The sequence below is a fragment of the Schistocerca americana genome, chromosome 1 (assembly GCF_021461395.2).
Source record: "Schistocerca americana isolate TAMUIC-IGC-003095 chromosome 1, iqSchAmer2.1, whole genome shotgun sequence".
NCBI lineage: Eukaryota > Metazoa > Arthropoda > Insecta > Orthoptera > Acrididae > Schistocerca > Schistocerca americana.
Genome location: NC_060119.1, coordinates 1,029,619,860 through 1,029,642,082, shown reverse-complemented (window position 1 = coordinate 1,029,642,082; position 22,223 = coordinate 1,029,619,860). Strand labels below are relative to the sequence as shown.

At 40.9% G+C, this 22,223-nt stretch overlaps 1 protein-coding gene across 1 annotated transcript in view; it reads right to left on the bottom strand.

Annotated features, from left to right (window-relative positions):
* LOC124596054 (UPF0602 protein C4orf47 homolog) overlaps positions 1–21,714 on the bottom strand; it is a 151,941-nt gene extending 130,227 nt beyond the window's left edge. Inside the window, exon 1 of the mRNA XM_047135033.1 lies at positions 21,642–21,714. The gene's annotated coding sequence lies outside the window, so the exon portion shown is untranslated. The remainder of the gene's footprint in view (positions 1–21,641) is intronic.
* Positions 21,715–22,223: the final 509 nt, after the last annotated feature.

The following is a 22,223-nucleotide window of genomic DNA, read 5'->3' as shown; positions in this document are numbered from 1 at the left end:
ACAGTTACTCCCTACTATTATGAGAAAGTTAACTACTGCAGTTAGGTTGTATAATTGTATCAAGTGCTCATGGCCTGTCATAGTGTAATTTTTAGTTAAGAAATTGATACTGAAATCACTTATGATAATTAAATCATTGGTTTTGGTAACATTTTCCTCAGAAGCTGTTCCATATGATTTAGATAAATACATATTTTAGAAAAACACACATCATTCTGTTGCATCAAATGTGTCTGAATGCATTTAATAGAATCCTTCTAACATGGCTAAGTGCCAAAAGCCTCTTGTGCAACTGAAGCACATCTTATTCTAACAGTTTAGAATGTTTTCACTAATTTATACACTTCTTTCAGGGGCAGACCTGAAAAAATATCTGTAGCCATTAATGTCTTGTACCAGATAAAATCCTATTTGTGTAAGGGCCAATCAAAAAGTTTCCATTTATAGCCTGTACAGTCCGGAATCAGTATGACAATGAGCCAAAATTACCAGGAGCATTGAGGCAATCATCCCACTGAGTCACCAATTTGAAGATTCCCCTTTCATAAAACACTGTGTCTTGTTGCATGAAAATATCCCTAGCTGCCTGCCGCATACCTTCATCCAAAAGGCCCTTTTTAAACAACCGGAGGTATGATAATCGCATGGGAAGAGATCACGACTAAAGGATAGGTGCTTGAGCTTCTTCCAATTGAATTGGTGTAACTTCTGTGTTACTACATTTCTAATGTGTGATTGACTGATGCCTTGTGTCAAATCACAACCAGCAAGGATCTTGGCACACCATTCCAAAATGGTGATTTTTGGCAGATTTATTGCCCCATACACATTCTTTATTCTCCAATGGATGTCTACCAGTGTTTGTCCTTCCATAGCCAAGTAAATAATAACAGTGTTTTGGTCCTGTTTAGACACATTTAGTAATAGCATCACCATAGTATGTGTTTCTGTATGTAGTGTGTGGTGTCACCGCCAGACACCACACTTGCTAGGTGGTAGCTTAAATCGGCCGCAGTCCATTTAGTACATGTCGGACCCGCGTGTCGCCACTGTGTGATCGCAGACCGAGCGCCACCACAAGGCAGGTCTCGAGATACGGAATAGCACTCACCCCAGTTGTACGACGACTTTGCTAGCGACTACACTGACGAAGCCTTTCTCTCATTTGCCGAGAGACAGTTAGAATAGCCTTCAGCTAAGTCAATGGCTACGACCTAGCAAGGCGCCATTAGCCTTACATAGTTTGATAGTTATCGTATGAAATGTCTCATCAAGAACGATGTATACAACAAGGATTAAAAGTTAAGTATTATATCAGCTACGTACTTTTCTTGCTACCATTCATTACGTATCCTGTTTCAGACCTCTCTCTAGCCTACTTGAGATTACGCGTGCCTTTCGGCTACTTCAGTGTGGCGTAGCTGTCTTGTTACGCCACAACATAGTGCATGCACATCAGAAAGACAAGAACACCACACTAATCCCTTGCCTAATGTCAGTGCTTAAATGCCCACATCAGAGTTGTGCTATGTTGCACATATGCTGCAGCAATGACCTCAAACAGAAACTTTTTGATAACCCCTTATGTGATTCCTTTGTGTTGATGTGGATAACAAAGTGAAGTTGTGTCACTATACTGATAAGTTGTTCAGGAAACTAAGTTCAAAATTATCTCTTATACTGTACACCAGCTACTGTTTTTTTGAAATTTCGTCCTGGACTAATGCAAGTAAAGACTGGAAAGAATTAAGAAAGTTGAACACTAACAATACTGGGTAAAATAGAGAATTGCACATCTTGCTGGGACCTCTTAAGCAATTTTGAATTTCTGACATTTACTTCTAAGTACAGTGATTCCGTAGTGATAATCATCACAAGTCATTGTACTCATTGTGCCATGATCCCATGAACTAAGCACCTCTATCCTGAATGATTATCAGTTTCTTTTATAGCCGCTGAAGAGAGATTGGAGATCTTCTTGATTTGAATTATCTACCTGCTCACTGCTCTCCCCTTCAGTCCCATGCCTTCGATCTTTCATTTCATGATTATTTTTTCCAGATTTTCTCCATCCCTTCTTGCAATATGGCCAAACAAATGTAGAATTTTTGGTTGACGTAAGAAGAAAAGCACCTGGGTGCACTGAGGTGCTCAGTAATGGATACATTAGTTCTGACGCCTTCTACATCCAAGTGAATTACTTGCACGTACATATCCATAGAATATGCATACCAAATAAAATTAAAAATAAATAAATAAAATAAACTTCTTTTGTTCCAATTTATGAGCAGTATCCTGTGCCAGCAACTCAAATGCATCCATACACTGCCTCTCTCTAACGTTAAGTGTTCACATTGTGCAACTGTGAGAGAAGACAGAAAACATGAGTGTTTCAACAAGCTAAATCTCTGTACTCTTCACTATCAATCTGTTCTGCCAGATCTTGAGGAGCTTCTTCATAGCCACTCACCCTAGTGTGATCCATCTTCTTATCTCTTCTTCACAATTTCCTGTGTCACGGATCATTGACCCAAGATAGATGAAAAATGCAAGACTTCCAGTTCCTTTAATCAACCTCTGAGTTGGATCTGTACTCCTTGATCAGTTACCATGAGTTATTATTTACTGAAATTGATGTTTTATTCACATGATAGACTAACACCCTTTACTTTTGTCAGTAGCTCAGCAAGCTCATCTGCACCATTGGCTAAAAGCACAGGTTGTTTATAGTTCTTCCATCAACTGACATGCCTTTTGTCCAACAATCAGGAGCTTTCCTAATAACATAGATTTCCTATCTCACACCTTCTGATGTATTCAAGCTGCGAGGTGATCATTGTATAGATGACTTCTAATCACTGCTATCAAGTATAGTGGGACACTGAACTCTAAAATCAGTTGACAAACTATTCTTAGACAACACAGTTATAGGTTTCTCACGGTTAAGGAAGCAGGTGAAAATGAGAACACTGAACTCTCATTATTTCTCAGTAATTTGTCATATGTTGGGGATCTGTTCTTGTGTTCTGTCTCCTTCAACAAATTCTTCTTGATCAGTAGTTATGTGAGGCTGAATGTATAGTTTCACCCATTGGTTCAAGATGTAGAGCAAAATTTTGCTGGTGTGGGATATGAGAGCAATAGTTCGGTAGTAGTAGCAGTTCCTAATTGACCCTATCTCATGCAGGCGGATGAAGAGAGGCTTAAAACTGTCTTCTGAGCACTCTCCAGTTTACCATTTTTTCCACAAATAATGCACAACATCAACACTTTCCTGCCCCATTTCTTTGATCATCTCCCCAGATATACTGTCTAGGCCATAATATTTATAATCCTTCAGACATCTAACTGTGTTCTCTTATTCACTGTGCAGGCCTTGAGGTTCTAGCATAAATTGCTAAACTGCTTGATTGTCCATACAGTTGTTAATTCCAGAATACATTTTCTTGCAGTATTGTTTCCACCTCACAACAATGTCTTCCTTGTCTCTGATATGGTTGCCATTCTTGTCACCTACCACCCACATACAAGGGTTAAATGCATAGAAAAATATGATTTTCAAAGCCAGTATCTCAACAGGTGCTAGTGATTCAAGAAATTGTAAATGCTTGATATGAAGTAGTAAATAAAAACTCAGCTAAGTAATGTAAGAAGATGAGAACAGGTTTTTGTTTTCAAAGTGGCAAATTTTTTCAAAAGTAGTTCCTATCATTGTCAGAGAAGGTAGATTAGTACTATAGTATGATTAAAATTAATTTAGTAGATACTTCATATCCTGGAGTGTAATTCCTTCTATCAAAGTTCATAATGTGATACACGGACTGTCTGCCATTGACAATTCATCATAACAAAGAATCAGTGCACTTGTACTTTCATGTCATAATTTGTTGTTAGTATATCTTACAGAATTTTCCTGCAGTGGCTATTTCTTCCTGTTTATGTAAAACTTGAAATAAATTTTTATTCTGGGAAAGTGTACTTTTTTGGCTGTAACATATGGAATAGTCAGGGCTAAGCAATATATCCCCTTCTCTTTATCTTATATATAAATGACATGCCCACTAAAGTAAATTAAAAGGTGAATACGTATGCTGATGACACAACTTTATTAGTTTGAAGTGACTCAGTAAAGGGTTTGGAGAAGAAAGGCAATGGCAACATGCAGATGGAAATAAAATATTTTAGAGAAAATAATCTACTAATGAACAGAAAGAAAACAACATGACCAAAATTTCAGACAAACAGAAGTGACAGCTCAGATGATTTTATTCTGAGCGTGGAATATGCAGACCTAGAAAAAGTGTACTGTAAATGGTTTCTGGGAATAGTGTGGACAAATTTCTGACACGGTAAAAACATACTGATATGAACTGTTCATAAATAAGTACAAATATATTCTTAGTGAAGAAAGTGTGCTATTTGATGGATACAGAAACCTCGCTAAAAATGTACTATGGAAGTATCTTCCCATACGTATTGTACTCTATACCAATATGGGAAGGAAAAGCAGATGTACATTCTCAGAGAACTTTAAAATTTCAAAAGAAAGCCATCAGATGCACAGGTGAACCTAACACATGGGAGTTCTGCAAAAACAAATTTAAAGTGAAACTTCCTGGCAGACTGAAGAATGACTCATGACCCATCCTCACAGCTTTACTTCTGCCAGTAACCCCACGATGAGGTAGAGGTGGAAGTAAAGCTAAGAGGGTGGGTCATAAATGGTGTTTGGGTAGCACAGTCAGTAGACACTTGCCTGTGAAAGGCAAACATCCCAAGTTCTGCCCAGCGCATTTAATCTGTAAGGAAATTTCATATGAGTGCACGCTCTGCTGCATAGTGAATATCTCATTCCGAATTTAAAGTGTTTAAAATATTAACTGTAGCAAAACTTTACGTGTATGGAACAGTACTTCTTTTAATGGTAAATTGTACAGCATCATCTAAACTGGTAGAGTGGGATAACATATACCATACTGATTGATACCAGATTGATTAGTGTATCTTTCTTTTCGCATGTTGTGTATATGTTCATAAGTTTACTTCTGTAAGGACTGTACTTCAATTCCATTTTGGTTTAATTTACTTCAAAATACTCAGTTTTTTATGCAAATTAGTATATCCAGAACATTCTAACATGTTTGTCGAGCCTTAATGTTTTCTCAAACCATAAGTTTAATGTGGAATATGACGCAGCTTATACAAACAGAAGTGCCAAAATTATATTAGAAATAATGTTGGTGTAATTATAACAATAGTTGAAAGCATTTTTAAGATATGTTAAGAGAATATAACTTCACATAAAAATTTTAAAATATTCCAGACTATAATTATGACAATAGATTTTGAACATAGTGTAGAAATCCATTATGTGTGTAACCTTTCACGAAACTACAAATTTTAATTGTACATTAGTCATTGCATCATATTCAGTTATGTAAAATAATACTTGTAATTAGTGTGAATCTGTTTAAGAGGATGTGGTAGTTTTTGTAGAGCCAGTCCAGTAGTAGTTCAGTCATTGTTCCATTGTGATTCAGATTTTCAGTCAGTACAATTTCTGTGAAGATCACTGTAATTTAGATTTTATTAATATGTGGCAACACTGACATGCCACAACATCTCTGGTGCGCAAAAACTCTTAGGGGCCAAGGCGGCCATTATGTTCTGTCTATGTGATACTTTTGATGTGTAATGATGTATATCTGAAGTGTCACAATAAATGTGCTGATTGTCTTAACGAGTGGATCAACGGGTTGTTATTTATAACGATAAGGACCCAAACTCCCACACTGGTGACCCCGACGTGAACAGGTGTCAAGCCGTCTTCGTCCGGAGGGGGAACTGGGCAGGGCGGGGCTGGGGTTCGAGCCTTTCAAAAAAACTCAACACCACACTCGCGGAAGCCATCGTGCTCCCCATCCACACCTGGATGCAACACTTTCGTTCACCACGGACGCTAGTGAAATATCTATCGGCGCAGTACTTCAACAACACAGATGAGAGGTGGTGCAACCTCTTTAAGTTCTTTTCAAAAAAACTTTCTCCTTCTCAGTGCAAATGGTCCGCTTTCAACAGAGAGCTCTTAGCTGTCTACGAAGCCATTAGACATTTCCGCGAAGACGTCGAGGGATGCCCCCTCATGATTGTTACAGAACACAAACCTCTCATCCAAGCACTCACAAACCCTCCAGCCGACCCACCTCCTAGGAGGTTCCGTTATTTTGGCCTCATTTCACAATACACAACTAATGTACAATACGCTCGAGGATCCAACAACATAGCCGCTGATTATTTCTCCCAGATCTCAGGCATATCTTCCTCAATCGACTTCGATGCTCTTGCTTGAGGGCAAACAAATGATGACTCCTTGGTGAGCCTTTTATCTGACAATAATCACACTCTGCGCCTGGCATGCAAGAAGTGCATCATCGCCGAGCATTTCATATGGCTTTCGCTTCGCAAAGACTGTCACAACTGGTGTCGCACTTGTATTTCATGCCAGCAGTCCAAAGTCGGACACCACTGCATGCCCCCCTCAGGCATCTTCCGTTCTCCTTCGGGCAGACTCCGCCACATCCACATCGACTTTGTCGGCCTCCTTCCCCAGGTGGATGGTTACCGATGCTTGCTTGCTTTTATCGACAGAACAACTAGATGGGTCAAGGCAACCCCTCGAGCCGATATTTCGGCCGAAACAGTTGCCAACGCTGTCCCCTCCACATGGGTCGCATGTTTTGGCTGCCCTGAAACCATTACTACAGACCAAGGCCGTCAATTTGAGGCTGTCCTCTTCACAAAAATGTGCGAGCTCTTCGGCGTCGGCCACATTCGTATGACAGCCTACCACCCCCAGTCAAACAGCTTAGTGGAACGATGGCACCACGCATTACAGACAGCGCTAATGTGCCACGAGGAAGGGTGGTTACACGCCCTCCCGTAGGTACTGCTAGGTCTCCGTTCTGTATATAAAGATGACCTGCAGTGCTCGGTGGCCGAACTGCTCTATGGCGAGCTGTTGACCCTACCAACCGAGTTTGTCGAGCCTTCGTTGCTCCAAGATACCATCGAATACCCCGTGCTAATAGAGAACATACTACAGACGATACGAGCGCAGAGAGCACCCGCTCCGAAAGCACACACTCTGCCTAAAACATTCATTCATGCACCAGTGGTTAGCCATGTGTGAAGCTGTGATGATTAGGGACAATAAAGTGCGTGCCATCCTGCAACCCACATATACAGGCCCTTACAGGGTACTTAGGCGCTCGTCGAATACATTCAACATCTGTATCAAAGGCAACCCCTCGATAGTGTCAGTGTCTCGACTCAAGCCGGCGTGGGTCACTGCAAACGAAAGCACCTCCGACCAGACGCCACCGACCACAACGAACGATGACCTCCACACCGCCGCCTCCTCAAGGGACGACACGCTGGCCACGCCCCTTCCCCAACGCAGGGATCCCACACTGGGCAAAGTCCGGGGTCCACACCCTTCACCCCACCCTCTCCTGGTATGCCTGTCACACACTTCTCACCCGACATTCAACAACCCACTACCGTCTCCATCGACATCTCACACTTTTCACCGTCTGACATCTGTATAACTACCACAAATGATTCTCTCTTAGTCATCCACGCTGCCCCCCGCACCGCCGATGATGACACCTTCCAACTTTCCATTCTCCACTCCTCACCGATCCCCAATTCCTTAGATCCTTCCCTCATTCAATCTTTCATTGATGCCATGGGGACACTGTATGTGTTGTACCCCGTGTCTCCGTCTATTCCCCCCACCCCCTCTGTCACCTCACGAACCGGTCACCGCATACTCCCACCGGTGTGGCACCGCGATTACATTTTTCCATCCAAAAGGGCTCGAACCCCAGCCCCGTCCCGCCCAGTTCCCCCTCCGGACGAAGACGGTGTGACATCTGCATCCTCCTTCCACAACAGCCAGAGCCTCATGCTCCGCACTGCAGGGGGGAGGGGGGGGGGGGGGGGGGGGGCTCTGTGGCAACACTGATGTGCCATAACATTTCTGGCATGCAAAAACTCTTTGGGGCCAAGGCAGCCATTATGTTCTGTCTATGTGATACTTTCGATGTGTAATGACGTATATCTGAAGTGTGACAATAAATGTGCTCATTTTCTTAACAAGTGGATCATCGGGTTGTTATTTATAATGATAAGGACCCAAACTCCCACAAATATATTTAAAATCAGACTGAATATTGCGCACACATGATTTTGCATTTAAAACACTACCCTCACATGGAAAACATTCTCAGCCACAAAAGTTACACCTGCACCAACCTATGAACAATGAGTTGCTACCCACCGACAATTTCAAGTAAATCATAGACTTGCATTGACTATACTGATTGTTATTCTTAAAATACTGCTAATCCGTTATGCCAAGGACAAATTTGCTTATCTTGGTAAATTTGTTATAAGCTCTAAACAACAATTTTCAAGACCACAATGTAAGAACCAGAGGAAAAAACCCATAACGGCAACAACAACAAAATTGAAAATGACAGGTAGGAACCCTATACTGCAGGAAGCTTATTACAGAGTGCCACTTTGCATAAAGGAACTGAGCACATTCAATAGTTTGAAGGAACATCTCATCTCTGGATGTTTGGTGTAAGGTAAAGCAATACTTCTAGGCAAATTCATAGAATAATGGTAAATTTAAAAATAGAAACGGTGTAAAATACTTTTCCTTCTTGTGGAAACCAACTTCCTGAAGAGGGAAAAGGAAAGACCAAACATAGTGCTGAAAATACAAAAGAAGAGAATACATAGTGTAAGTCGAAAACTATGTTTTTGAACCTATGCATTAGCACAAATACGATTCAGAAAATATTATATGAAATGTGCAGTATTTACAAGATAATTTTTTTTCTTTGTATAAATGGCTTAATACTTTTCTGTGGCATGGCAAGCATATTTAACTTCGTTTACTTTACTTCTGTGTGCAAGATTCACCCACATCTACATCTATACTCTGCAAATCACATTAAAGGGCCTGGCAGAGGGTTCATTGAACCACCTTCACAAAATTTCTCTATTATTTCAATCTCATACAGCACGAGGGAAAAAAGAACACCTATATCTTTCTGTGCGAGCTCTGATTTCGCGTTTTTATTATGATGGGCATTTCTCCCTAAGTTGATCAACCTCAACAAAATATTTTCACATTCAGTGGAGAAAATTTGTGATTGCAACTTCGTGAGAAGATTCTCCTGCAGTGGAAAACATCTTTGTTTTAATGATGTCGACCCCAAACCCTGCATGATTTCTGTGACGTTCTCTCTATTTTGCGATGATGCAAAACATGATGCCTTTCTTTGAACTTTCTCGATGTACTCCGTCAATCCTATCTGATAGGATCCCACATGGCGCATCAGTATTCCAAAAAGAGGACAAGCAAGTGTAATGTAGGCAGTCTCTTTCGTAGATCTGTTACATTTTTAAAGTGTCCTGCCAATAAAACGCAGTCATTGATTAGCCTTGCCCACAACATTTTCTATGTGTTCCTTTCTCTTTCGTAGATCTGTTACATTTTTAAAGTGTCCTGCCAATAAAACGCAGTCATTGATTAGCCTTGCCCACAACATTTTCTATGTGTTCCTTCCAATTTAAATTGTTCGTAACTGTAATTCCTAGGTATTTAGTTGAATTTATGGCCTTTAGATTTGATTGATTTATCATGTAACCGAAGTTTAATGGATTTCTTTTAGCACTCATGTGGATGACCTCTCTCTTGTAGTTATTTAGGGTTAATTGCCAATTTTTGCACCATATGGATATTTTTCTAAATCTTTTTGCAATTTGTTTTGATCTTCTGATGACTTTAATTGTTGATAAACGCCAGCATCATTTGCAAACAACCTAATACAGCTGCTAAGATTGGCTCCTAAATCATTTATATATATAACAAAGGCAGTGCCCATAACACTATCTTGGGGAATGCCAGAAATCACATCTGTTTTACTTGATGACTTTCCGTCAATTACTACGAACTGTGACCTCTCCGTCAGGAAATCATCAATTCAATCACATAACTGAGACGGTATTCCAGCACACAATTTCACTACAAGCCACTTGTATGATAGAGTTCAAAAGCCGTGCATTCAAACTGTTGTTCGTGCTTACACCTACACTCCTGGAAATGGAAAAAAGAACACATTGACACCGATGTGTCAGACCCACCATACTTGCTCCGGACACTGCGAGAGGGCTGTACAAGCAATGATCACACGCACGGCACAGCGGACACACCAGGAACCGCGGTGTTGGCCGTCGAATGGCGCTAGCTGCGCAGCATTTGTGCACCGCCGCCGTTAGTGTCAGCCAGTTTGCCGTGGCATACGGAGCTCCATCGCAGTCTTTAACACTGGTAGCATGCCGCGACAGCGTGGACGTGAACCGTATGTGCAGTTGACGGACTTTGAGCGAGGGCGTATAGTGGGCATGCGGGAGGCCGGGTGGACGTACCGCCGAATTGCTCAACACGTGGGGCGTGAGGTCTCCACAGTACATCGATGTTGTCGCCAGTGGTCGGCGTAAGGTGCACGTGCCCGTCGACCTGGGACCGGACCGCAGCGACGCACGGATGCACGCCAAGACCGTAGGATCCTACGCAGTGCCGTAGGGGACCGCACCGCCACTTCCCAGCAAATTAGGGACACTATTGCTCCTGGGGTATCGGCGAGGACCATTCGCAACCGTCTCCATGAAGCTGGGCTACGGTCCCGCACACCGGTAGGCCGTCTTCCGCTCACGCCCCAACATCGTGCAGCCCGCATCCAGTGGTGTCGCGGCAGGCGTGAATGGAGGGACGAATGGAGACGTGTCGTCTTCAGCGATGAGAGTCGCTTCTGCCTTGGTGCCAATGATGGTCGTATGCGTGTTTGGCGCCGTGCAGGTGAGCGCCACAATCAGGACTGCATACGACCGAGGCACACAGGGCCAACACCCGGCATCATGGTGTGGGGAGCGATCTCCTACACTGGCCGTACACCACTGGTGATCGTCGAGGGGACACTGAATAGTGCACGGTACATCCAAACCGTCATCGAACCCATCGTTCTACCATTCCTAGACCGGCAAGGGAACTTGCTGTTCCAACAGGACAATGCACGTCCGCATGTATCCCGTGCCACCCAACGTGCTCTAGAAGGTGTAAGTCAACTACCCTGGTCAGCAATATCTCCGGATCTGTCCCCCATTGAGCATGTTTGGGACTGGATGAAGCGTCGTCTCACGCGGTCTGCACGTCCAGCACGAACGCTGGTCCAACTGAGGCGCCAGGTGGAAATGGCATGGCAAGCCGTTCCACAGGACTACATCCAGCATCTCTACGATCGTCTCCATGGGAGAATAGCAGCCTGCATTGCTGCGAAAGGTGGATATACACTGTACTAGTGCCGACATTGTGCATGCTCTGTTGCCTGTGTCTATGTGCCTGTGGTTCTGTCAGTGTGATCATGTGATGTATCTGACCCCAGGAATGTGCCAATAAAGTTTCCCCTTCCTGGGACAATGAATTCACGGTGTTCTTATTTCAATTTCCAGGAGTGTATTATCATTGATGGGTGCCACTTGGAAATGTTTAATTTCTGCTGACGAACTCTGATGAACTGTTTCATTATTGCTGGTGAATATTATGGACTGCTACCTGCACTTTTTCAACATTGCTGAGTGCCACTGTTGGAACTGCTGCTACTGATATAATGTCACTTGTTGCTGTCTGCACCTGTTCGCCATTGATGGGTGCCACTGTTGGAACTACTGCTACTGAAATAATGTCACTTGTTGCTGTCTGCACCTGCTCACCATTGATGGGTGATACTGTTGGAACTGTTGCTACTGAAATGATGTCACTTGTTGCTGTCTACACCTGTTCAGCATTGCTGGGTGCCACTGTTGGAACTGCTCAACCACTGATGAGATGTCACCTGTTGGTGTTTGCACCTGCTCGCCATTGCTGGGTGCCACTGTTGGAACTGCTACTATTGATGTGATGACACTCATTCCTGCCTGCACCTGCTCGCCATTGCTGGGTGCCACTGTTGGAACTGCTGCTACTGAGATGATGTCACTTGTTGCTGTCTGCACCTGTTCAACATCGCTGGGTGCCACTGTTGGAACTGCTACTATTGATGTGATGACACTCATTCCTGCCTGCTCCTGCTCGCCATTGCTGGGTGCCACTTTTGGAACTGCTGCTACTGAGGTGATGTCACTTGTTGCTGTCCGCACCTGTTCAACATTGCTGGGTGCCACTATTGGAACTGCTGCTACTGAAATGATGTCACTTGTTGCTGTCTGCACCTGCTCACCATTGCCGGGTGCCACTGTTGGAGCTGTTCAAATACTGCTGATGAAATGTTATGGGACTGCTATTTGCACCTGTTGACCATTGCTGGGTGCCACTGTTTGAACTGTCAACTACTCTGAGGAGTGCTACTTGTTTATTGAACTATTGGAAAGATTTTATGTGAATATTTGTGTAAACTGATTTATTGTGTATATACTGTTTATGAAATGTTATAAGACTTATCTGCACCTATTCGTCATTGCTGGTGCCATTGATTGAACTGTTTAACTACTCTGAGAAATGATACTTGCGTAAACTATTATGTAAAATCACATGTATGCAAGCATTTGTATTCATTACTGTATTTTTATATATTAGGTTATTGCAGGGTCAGTTCAAAGCCAAAATTTATTTAGTTATGTAATATTTGCTTATTAATATCATCTTTTGTTTTTGTCTGTGTTTTTTGGACGAATTTGGTGGTATTTTCACCTCCAATGCTGGCAAAAATACCACCAAATTCTAGCCCGTGGAGGAGGGGCATATGAAAGGTGGCTACACTGAGTCACAGCGCCAGAGATTGCGCCAAAGATTATTATTCCGCCGCCTCCAATGGGGCAGTAGTAGTTCAGAGGTTGTCGAGGGCAGTAGTAGTTCAGAGGATATCAAGTGCAGTTGTTGTTCTGTTGGGCGAGAGAGTAGATGCTGTTCGGTTGGTGTAATGTGTAGATGGAAGATGATGAAATTATCACAGTGTATTTTTCGTCACTATATATTGAGGTAAAAAAAAAGTATTACAGATTTCTTTAATGACAATGCCTCTTGGTCACAGGTTCAGTAAACAAAGCATCTGACTCGTGTTCATGTATTAGACTTGTAATTCTGGTTTCTATGTGCAATTATAGTATTTCTGGTTTTTCAATTAGTTCATTGTAAATGGTGTTTAAAATATCTTGTCGTACTGAGAAAGAACCGAGTCAGATACATGTAAGTTGAGTCACACTACCACACACAGAACAGTTACACTTGTGCTTTGTTGTTTCGTAGTTTTTATAGTTGCATGGGACTTAATTAATCAATTGTGTTAATGGAAACTCCTTGTCATTCTTTATTTTTATTTCATGCAGTCAGATTGCATGCTAATACTAGTCAGGGCCAACCAGTTACAAGACTTCGTAACTGGTCACAGAGCTACTAAAATTATTGTATTTATTTCTTTTTAATTAAGAGCCTTCTGGAAATCTATAAATACGGAATCAATTTGAAATCCCTTGTCAATAGCACGCAAAACTTCATGTGAGTAAAGAGCTAGTTGTGTTTCACAAGAATGATGTTTTCTAAATTTGCGTTGACTGTATGTCAATAGACCTTTCTCTTCGAGGTATTTTATAATGTTCAAACATAATATATTTTCCAAAATCCTGCTGCATATCGACGTTAATGATGTGGCCCTGTAAGTTAGTGGATTGCTCCTACTACCCTTCTTGAATATTGGTATGACCTGTGCAACTTTCCAGTCTTTAGATACGAATCTTTCATCGAGCGTGGGGTTGACTATGATTGTTAAGCATGGCACTATTCTATCGGCATACTCTGGACCGGAAGACTTGCTTTTGTTTGCTGATTTATGTTGCTTCACCATTTCAAGGATATCTTCTTCTACGTTACTATAGTTGGCAGCTGTTCTTGATTCTAATTCTGGAGTATTTACTTCATCTTCTTTGGTGAAGGAATTTCGTAGGCAGTGTTTAGTAACTCTGCTTTGGCAACAAGATCGCCAATAGTATTTCAATTGCTGTCGCGCAGGGGAAGGCACTGATTGTGTCTTGCCGCTAGCATACTTCGCATAAGACCAATGTCTCTATGGATTTTCTGCCAGGTTTCGAGACAAAGTTTCATTGCGGAAACTGTTATTAGCATCTCGCATTGAAGTCTGTGCTACATTTCAAGCTTCTGTAAAAGATCGCCAATCTCGGAGATGTTGCGTTCGTTTAAATTTTGCATGATTTTTTCCATTTTTTCTGCAACAGTGTTCTGACCCATTTTGTGTACCAAGAAGGATCAGCTCCATCATTTGTTAATTTATTTGGTATAAATCTCTTCAATTGCTGCCAATACTGTTTCTTTGCATTCAAGTCACATCTAGTCAGCACTTACATTGTTAATGTGGGAGGAGTGGAGATTCTCTCTCAGGAAGGCGTCAAGTGAATTTTTATCTGCTTTTTTGAATAGGTATATTTTTCGTTTATTTTTGGAGGATGTGGGGGTTACAGTATTCAGTCTCACTGTGACAACCTTGTGTTCACTAATCCCCGTATCCGTTTTGATGCTTATTATTAGCTGAGGATTATTTGTTGCTAAGACGTCAAGTGTGTCTTCACAATTGTGAAAACTGCTCGAAATAATTTTCAGAGAATGCATTTAGCACAATTTTGGATGATGTTTTATGTGTACCTCCACAATGAAACATGTATTTTTGCCAACATATCAAGGGTCCCCCCCATGAACCGTGGACCTTGCCATTGGTGGGGAGGCTTGCGTGCCTCAGCGATACAGATAGCCGTACCGCAGGTGCAACCACAACGGAGGGGTATCTGTTGAGATACTTGTGGTTCCTGAAGAGGGGCAGCAGCCTTTTCAGTAGTTGCAGGGTCAACAGTCTGGATGATTGAGTGATCTGGCCTTGTAACACTAACCAAAACGGCCTTGCTGTGCTGGTACTGCGAACGGCTGAAAGCAGGGGGAAACTACAGCCGTCATTTTTCCCGAGGGCATGTAGCTTTACTGTATGGTAAATGATGATGGCGTCCTCTTGGGTAAAATATTCCAGAGGTAAAATAGTCCCCCATTCGGATCTCCGAGCGGGGACTACTCAAGAGGACGTTGTTATCAGGAAAAAGAAAACTGCCGTACTACGGATAAGAGTGTGGAATGTCAGATCCCTTAATAGGGCAGGTAGGTTAGAAAATTTAAAAAGGGAAATGGATAGGTTAAAGTTAGATATAGTGGGAATTAGTGAAGTTCGATGGCAGGAGGAACAAGACTTTTGGTCAGGTGAATACAGGGTTATAAATACAAAATCAAATAGGGGTAATGCAGGAGTAGGTTTAATGATGAATAAAAAAATAGGAGTGCGGGTAAGGTACTACAAACAGCATAGTGAACCCATTATTGTGGCCAAGATAGACACGAAGCCCATGCCTACTACAATAGTACAAGTCTATATGACAACTAGCTCTGCAGATGATGAAGAAATTGATGAAATTTGTGATGAGATAAAAGAAATTATTCAGGTGGTGAAGGGAGACAAAAATTTAATAGTCATGGGTGACTGGAATTCAAGAGTAGGAAAAGGGAGAGAAGGAAACATAGTAGGTGAATATGGATTGGGAGAAAGAAACGAAAGAGTAAGCCGTCTGGTAGAATTTTGCACAGAGCATAACTTAATCATAGCTAACACATGGCTCAAGAATCATGATAGAAGGTTGTACACATGGAAGAATCCTGGAGATACTAGAAGATATCAGATAGATTATATAATGGTAGGACAGAGATTTAGGAACCAGGTTTTAAATTGTAAGACATTTCCAGGGGCAGATGTGGACTCTGACCACAATCTATTGGTTATGAACTGTAGATTAAAACTGAAGAAACTGCAAAAAGGTGGGAATTTAAGGAGATGGGACCTGGATAAACTCAAAGAACCAGAGGTGTGCATAACTACAATACTAGGAGAAAGGACGATCTTCACTATTCAAGATTAAATCTAACTTAGGCACAGAAAGGGGTGAATTATACTGGCACTAAAGTCTTTGGTCACTTGCCAAATAGTATCAAAAGTCTGACAGATAACCAACAAGTATTTAAGAAGAAATTAAAAGAATTTCTGAATGACAACTCCTTCTACTCCATAGAGGAATTTTTAGATATAAATTAAGAAAAAAAAACATTAAAAAAATAAAAAAAATAAAAAAATAAAAATAAAAAAACACAAAAAAATAACGTTGTTATATTAACTTAAGTATGTTGTTAAATTAACCTAATTATGTCATGTATTGGAAAATTCGACTCGTTCCACATCATTACGAAATATCGTATTCATGATCCATGGAACTAGTATTTAATCTAATCTAATCTACTCTACTGAAGCACCTTGAAACACTGTCACAGCGGCTGGCACATACATCAATATTGTATCTATTGTCATTGTAAAATATGAACTATGGACAGAAATAAACTAAGCAGAACTTGACTTATTCTCCATCTCTGAAGAATCTCCTTCACGGTGGAATTTATGGAACATAGATAATTAATGTTAGAATAAATTGTTCTCTTGTTTGAGACTCAGGCATTTTGTGTTCTGTTGCGCAGGTTCTTTGACTAAATTCTGGAAGACATAAAATTGGTATTTCCCATTCTCACTACAAATAATCTGAACATTTACATTCAAGTATTAATGTTACTCTGGGAACCTAATTACTTAATAGTAATTATAAACGGGCTTTGAATTGTCCAGCATGCTAACTGACCCACAGAATAGATTTATTGCAGCTCTGTGGTAAACATTTACTTTGACTTTTTCAGCATACGTGAAGGCTTTCTACATAATTAGATCTTAAGTACAAGATGAATGATAACCACCTCCTTATTATGGTACTCACAATTCCAAGATGACTGGAACAAACAGAAATTTATTTATTTACATTATATTCATATGGAGCCAGTCCAGTTATGACTTTTGCAAATGTCAGACATAATAATATCACAAAAATTATATTCACAAAACATTACATACAGCAGTAGCTGTTTCTTACATCTGTTTTACACATTTATTACTTTATGTCTGATATGGTACCTGTTCATGTCACAAGCAGTGTCTTTGATTTCATTGAATGAATATTTAAAAAAATTATATTAGAAAAGATTTTAGTTTATTGTTAAAATCAATCACCTATATGTTCTTAACCAGTTTGGTATTTTGTTATACCACATCAAACAACTAATGTGTGGGCTCCTACGTGTTATTTTTAATTTTGTTCTTTTCCAAAAGAAGATATATTTTGTTCTGGTTTTGTACTCATGTACATCATTGCACTTGATAACTTCAGTCAGTTGGCTCATAAACTTCTAAGTAATTAAAATATGTGTAAAGAGTAAATTGTTATGTATTTGTGCAGCACAAATACTTCAGAACATAATTATCTATGGCCTATGCTGTGTATTAGTCTTATTGCTTGTTTCTGTAATAATATTATTGTTTTTAAATCTACATCAGCTGTGCAGCTCCATAACTCAATCCCATAGTTAAGAAAGTGGTAAACTGTTCCATAGTAAACTATTTTTAATGTGTGGCTAGGAACTATCTTGGTGAGGTAGCTAAGGATATATAAGTCACCAATGACCTTTCCACGGAAATACAGAAGCGTCCGATCTTACCCGTCGGCTTTGACCCATGACGTCACAAATACCGCGGAAACGACTATAAACAATTCCAATATGGCGGATATAAAAACATCGCATACGTATTGTAAACACTGAAATACACAAGTTTCACAAAAAGCCTAATGACTGTAACGGGACAAGCGTGGGAAATTAGGGGTTTTTGGGTGCGGAGAAACTAAATATACAGAAATGTAGCCACCGACCGCCATTCAAAACCACGCAAAACAACGAAATAAATCAACATCACAAAACTGACCAAATACCAAAAAACACATTCCTATCCATAATCGGACACTTCCCTTAACCTATATAGCTCAACAGAACCTACCGATCACATCCCCCAATAGAAAACTAAGAAACGAAAGCTTCCCTTACACCTACATACATCGGCACTTATGCAGTTTAGCAGGTACGGAAAAAATTTTTCATTTTTTTTCAAAATTTGATCATCATGTGTCGTTATGCGGTGGGGGGAGTCTGCAGTGCCCCCCCATCCCCCCACAGGCTTCATTAGTGTCAAATCAATATTTTCGAATCATAGGCGGCCGCTGCTGCGGCCGCATTCCAAAAAAAAACTCCCAACCTAACCTCAAGTGGGCTACGCTACAGATCAATATGTTCATCAAATTGCTTCATATTACGTATACATGTTCATTAGTGTCAAATCAATATTTTCGAATCATAGGCGGCCGCTGCCGCGGCCGCATTCCAAAAAAAAAACTCCCAACCTAACCTCGTATTCAGGGCTACGCTACAGATCAATGTGTAGGTCCCTTACGTCACGGGTCAAAGCCGACGCGTGAGATCGGATGTTTCCAACCTATACCCAATACACAAAACATACATAAATAACCAAAAAAAAAAAACGGAACTTACCTCAAAAAAGTTCCAGCTCCACAAACTAGATTGGCCACCACAATCACACACAAATGCACACACGCACGCACGCACGCACACACACACACACACACACACACACACACACACACACACACACACATACAAAAACACACACACACACACCAACGAAAAAATACTGAACTAAAATAAAAACCCAACCCACCCAAACGTCAACCCCCTCCCCCACAACTCCAAAATACAACACACAAACACTATACAACAAAATAAACCACCCACCCACCTACCCAGCCCACCCTAACTAACCACTTTCGGTCTATACATTTTACCCACAGCCCTTAAAAAAACCCGAAGAATGCAATAGCCCTCTGGGACACTCTTCCGCCAACAGTACTCATCTAAATGAGACTGAAGGTTGGAAGAGCGCCTCTTCCCCCTCCCAAGAACTGACTTAACCGCTCCCCACATCCCCTCAATTGTGTTAGTGCAAGCCCCAGTATCATAATTCTTAAACTCTAGACTGTGGTTCACTACTAAATGATTAAATCCCCTCTCACCCAACCCCCTATATGAAGAAAACGCATCTGAAACTACTGTGGACCCCGGCTCTACATACTCCTCAATTAACCCCACTAATTCAGGCTTCGACCTCCCCTCCACAACCCTAAAAACACATTCAGTACCCCCACCCCCCTGAACAACAGCCCCCCACACCCAAAGACCAGCCACAGACTTCCCCCTCCCATACTTCCTTTTACCAAACTGCGACTCATCTACCTCCACAAGCACCCCATGCCCACCCAACTTACCCCTGTACTTAATAAATTCGGAACACACCTCACGACAAAAGGAATACCAGTCTAAAACAGTCCTCTCACTCACACCAGTCTCAAACGCGCAAAAACTCTGCCCGCAACTATAACAAAAATAATACGTAATAAGCACAATCTCACGCATGGCCAATCTAGACTTCTCGAACCAGGTACCACGCCTTACAGAACGCCATACGCCATCTTTCCGGCAACACCACATGTATCCGTCCCTGGTCCGAGAGTCCGGAACTTTAACCAATTTCATAGGTTCACGGCACACACCGCACTTCACGACCTCGGCAATTAAGCCAAATAGCTGAAGAAATTTAATCAGCTCTAAAGCTGTCTCCCCCATCATCGCCCTCAACCGAACACTGTTAAGGCGGTCTTTCATATCCATTCCTGAACAAAAAACCACAACCAAATACACTCAATAACAAACTCACCCGACGTACAGCAATGAGCATTAAATTAACCATTAACTCACTAATAGAAATTCCGCTTCAAATCCAACACCTGAGCAACAGAAAACTGACCCCACCACACGAAACAAACGAAACAAACGAAAACCATGAACACACCACCAGAGAGCACGACAAACAAAAACAAGACATCTACAAACACGCCACAATCGCAAATCAAACTCCGCGCCGTAATGACGTCACACACCACAACACGCTTACGTCACGGGTCAAAGCCGACGGGTAAGATCGGACGCTTCTGTTGACCCCCTTTCCACATACAAAATTAATGCGATTCATCCACAGATTTACAGCTGCCTGTTTTTGCTGCCAAGATGTTTCATATGTTGCTTACATTGGCATGTTCAGAACTGTCTATTTTAGATGCCAATAACTGAGATTTAGCAACATTTACCTAAGAGGCCCTAACCATTTAAATATTTTGTTAATTCTTTTATGTCACTGGTAGCAAATGATTCTAATATCTTATATTCTCCACCACAGAATAAGGTGGAGGTGTCAACTGCATCACTTATAATGTGGTAGTTGACAGGTTGTGCAGTATCGTAAATGTATATGAGGAAGAGAAAGGCAACAAGGATTGAGCCCTGAGGTACACATTGTACAATAGTTATTGTTTCAGTGGTGGATTGAAAATTTACAATTCTTTGTCTAATTTATACGTTTAGCGCATTGCTTATAATTCTACAGGTATGTTGCTAAAAGATGCATGATGTACTCCATATATGAATTGACTTCAGTTTGTTTTTGAAGGAAGCTTTGGTTTATTGTGTGAAATGCCTTTGTCAGATCTAAAAATATACCTGCGGTTTGCTTCCTGTGGTCCAACAGGCAGTACACTTCATGCGAGAACTGTGTTACTGTAAAAGAGGAAAGGCAAACACACACCAGTAGTGTATTGATGCGTAGTGTATGTATTCATTTAACATCACAGAAAAACCCAAACTTCATAGCCTTCAAGCTTTTTTTAGTCTAATAACCCTTATTGCCACTCTAAACCCTAGCCCCTTCATCCCCCCTCCCTCCTCCCCCCTCCCACACACAGAAATGGGCACCATAATGAGACTGAGTCAGTGTGTGTTTCATGTTTCAGTGACTGTGGAGGTATTCAGTTTTGGGCGTGTGTGTGTGATATATATGAGAGAGAGAGAGAGAGAGAGAGAGAGAGAGAGAGAGAGAGAGAGAGAGTGGGGCAGGAAAGAGACTGAGTGTAAATGATCAGACATATAAAGAAAAGTTGAAAGCTAGTGTGATTTTCTGATATGCTACTATCTATGAGGGGTCCACCAATATTTGCATGTGGGTGGTCATCTCTATTCGTTTTTGTTTTAATTACAACTCCTGTTGCTGGTACATGCTAATATGCTAAAAAATGTATTAGGGAAAGGGAGATATATGGAAAGTTTCTTTAGACAGCAAACTGTCAAGTGGAACTAAATAATGAAATAAATGATAAAGAAGTCAGATTTACTTATCTACAGCATATCCTACTGATTGAAATTCATACACACATATTTTAGCCTTTCTTTCCTTCCTCTCCTTCAACACATTCTCCTTGTTTTCCTTCTTAATCAGCAGCAGGAACAGCACCATGTGACATGTGGTGACATCGCATGTTAGCATAATACATGGAGTAATAATTATACATTTATAAATAATAAAAAAAAATTCAGTACCATACTTTCATAATTAAAAAATAAACATAAATTTTCTTACCTTATATTGTTGATTTTGCTCTTTAACACCAGAAAGTGAACATTCAATTTGGAATAAGCTACTAATAATGTTGTTTCCATGGATCTACAAAAGCTGCACAACAATGAAACTCCATATTTGTTATATTTCATCTGAATATGACAACAGCTTTTTTGTAAACATAAGATCCAGCTAGACCAAATACAGGATTGTGATAAATCAGACAGGGTTTTTATTTTTTAAGTGTATTGGTACTTCTGTTTCAAAATATGTGTATTCCTGAATAATCATACTAATGCTTTTATTCAACCCCGACATTTTGTATGTTCTATTATAGCATCAATAGTAATTACATAAAATATAGCCTTCATAAAGTTTCTTAACAACTGAATGCTGTAAGGGAGCTTTGCAAACAGTTCAAATGGCTCTGAGCACTATGGAACTTAACATCTGAGGTCATCAGTCCCCTAGACTTAGAACTACTTAAACTTAACTAATCTAAGGGCATCACACACATCCATGCCAGAGGCAGGATTTTAACCTGCGACCATAGCAGCAGTGGAACCTTTGCAAATCAAATATACTGATGTACATTCTAAACTG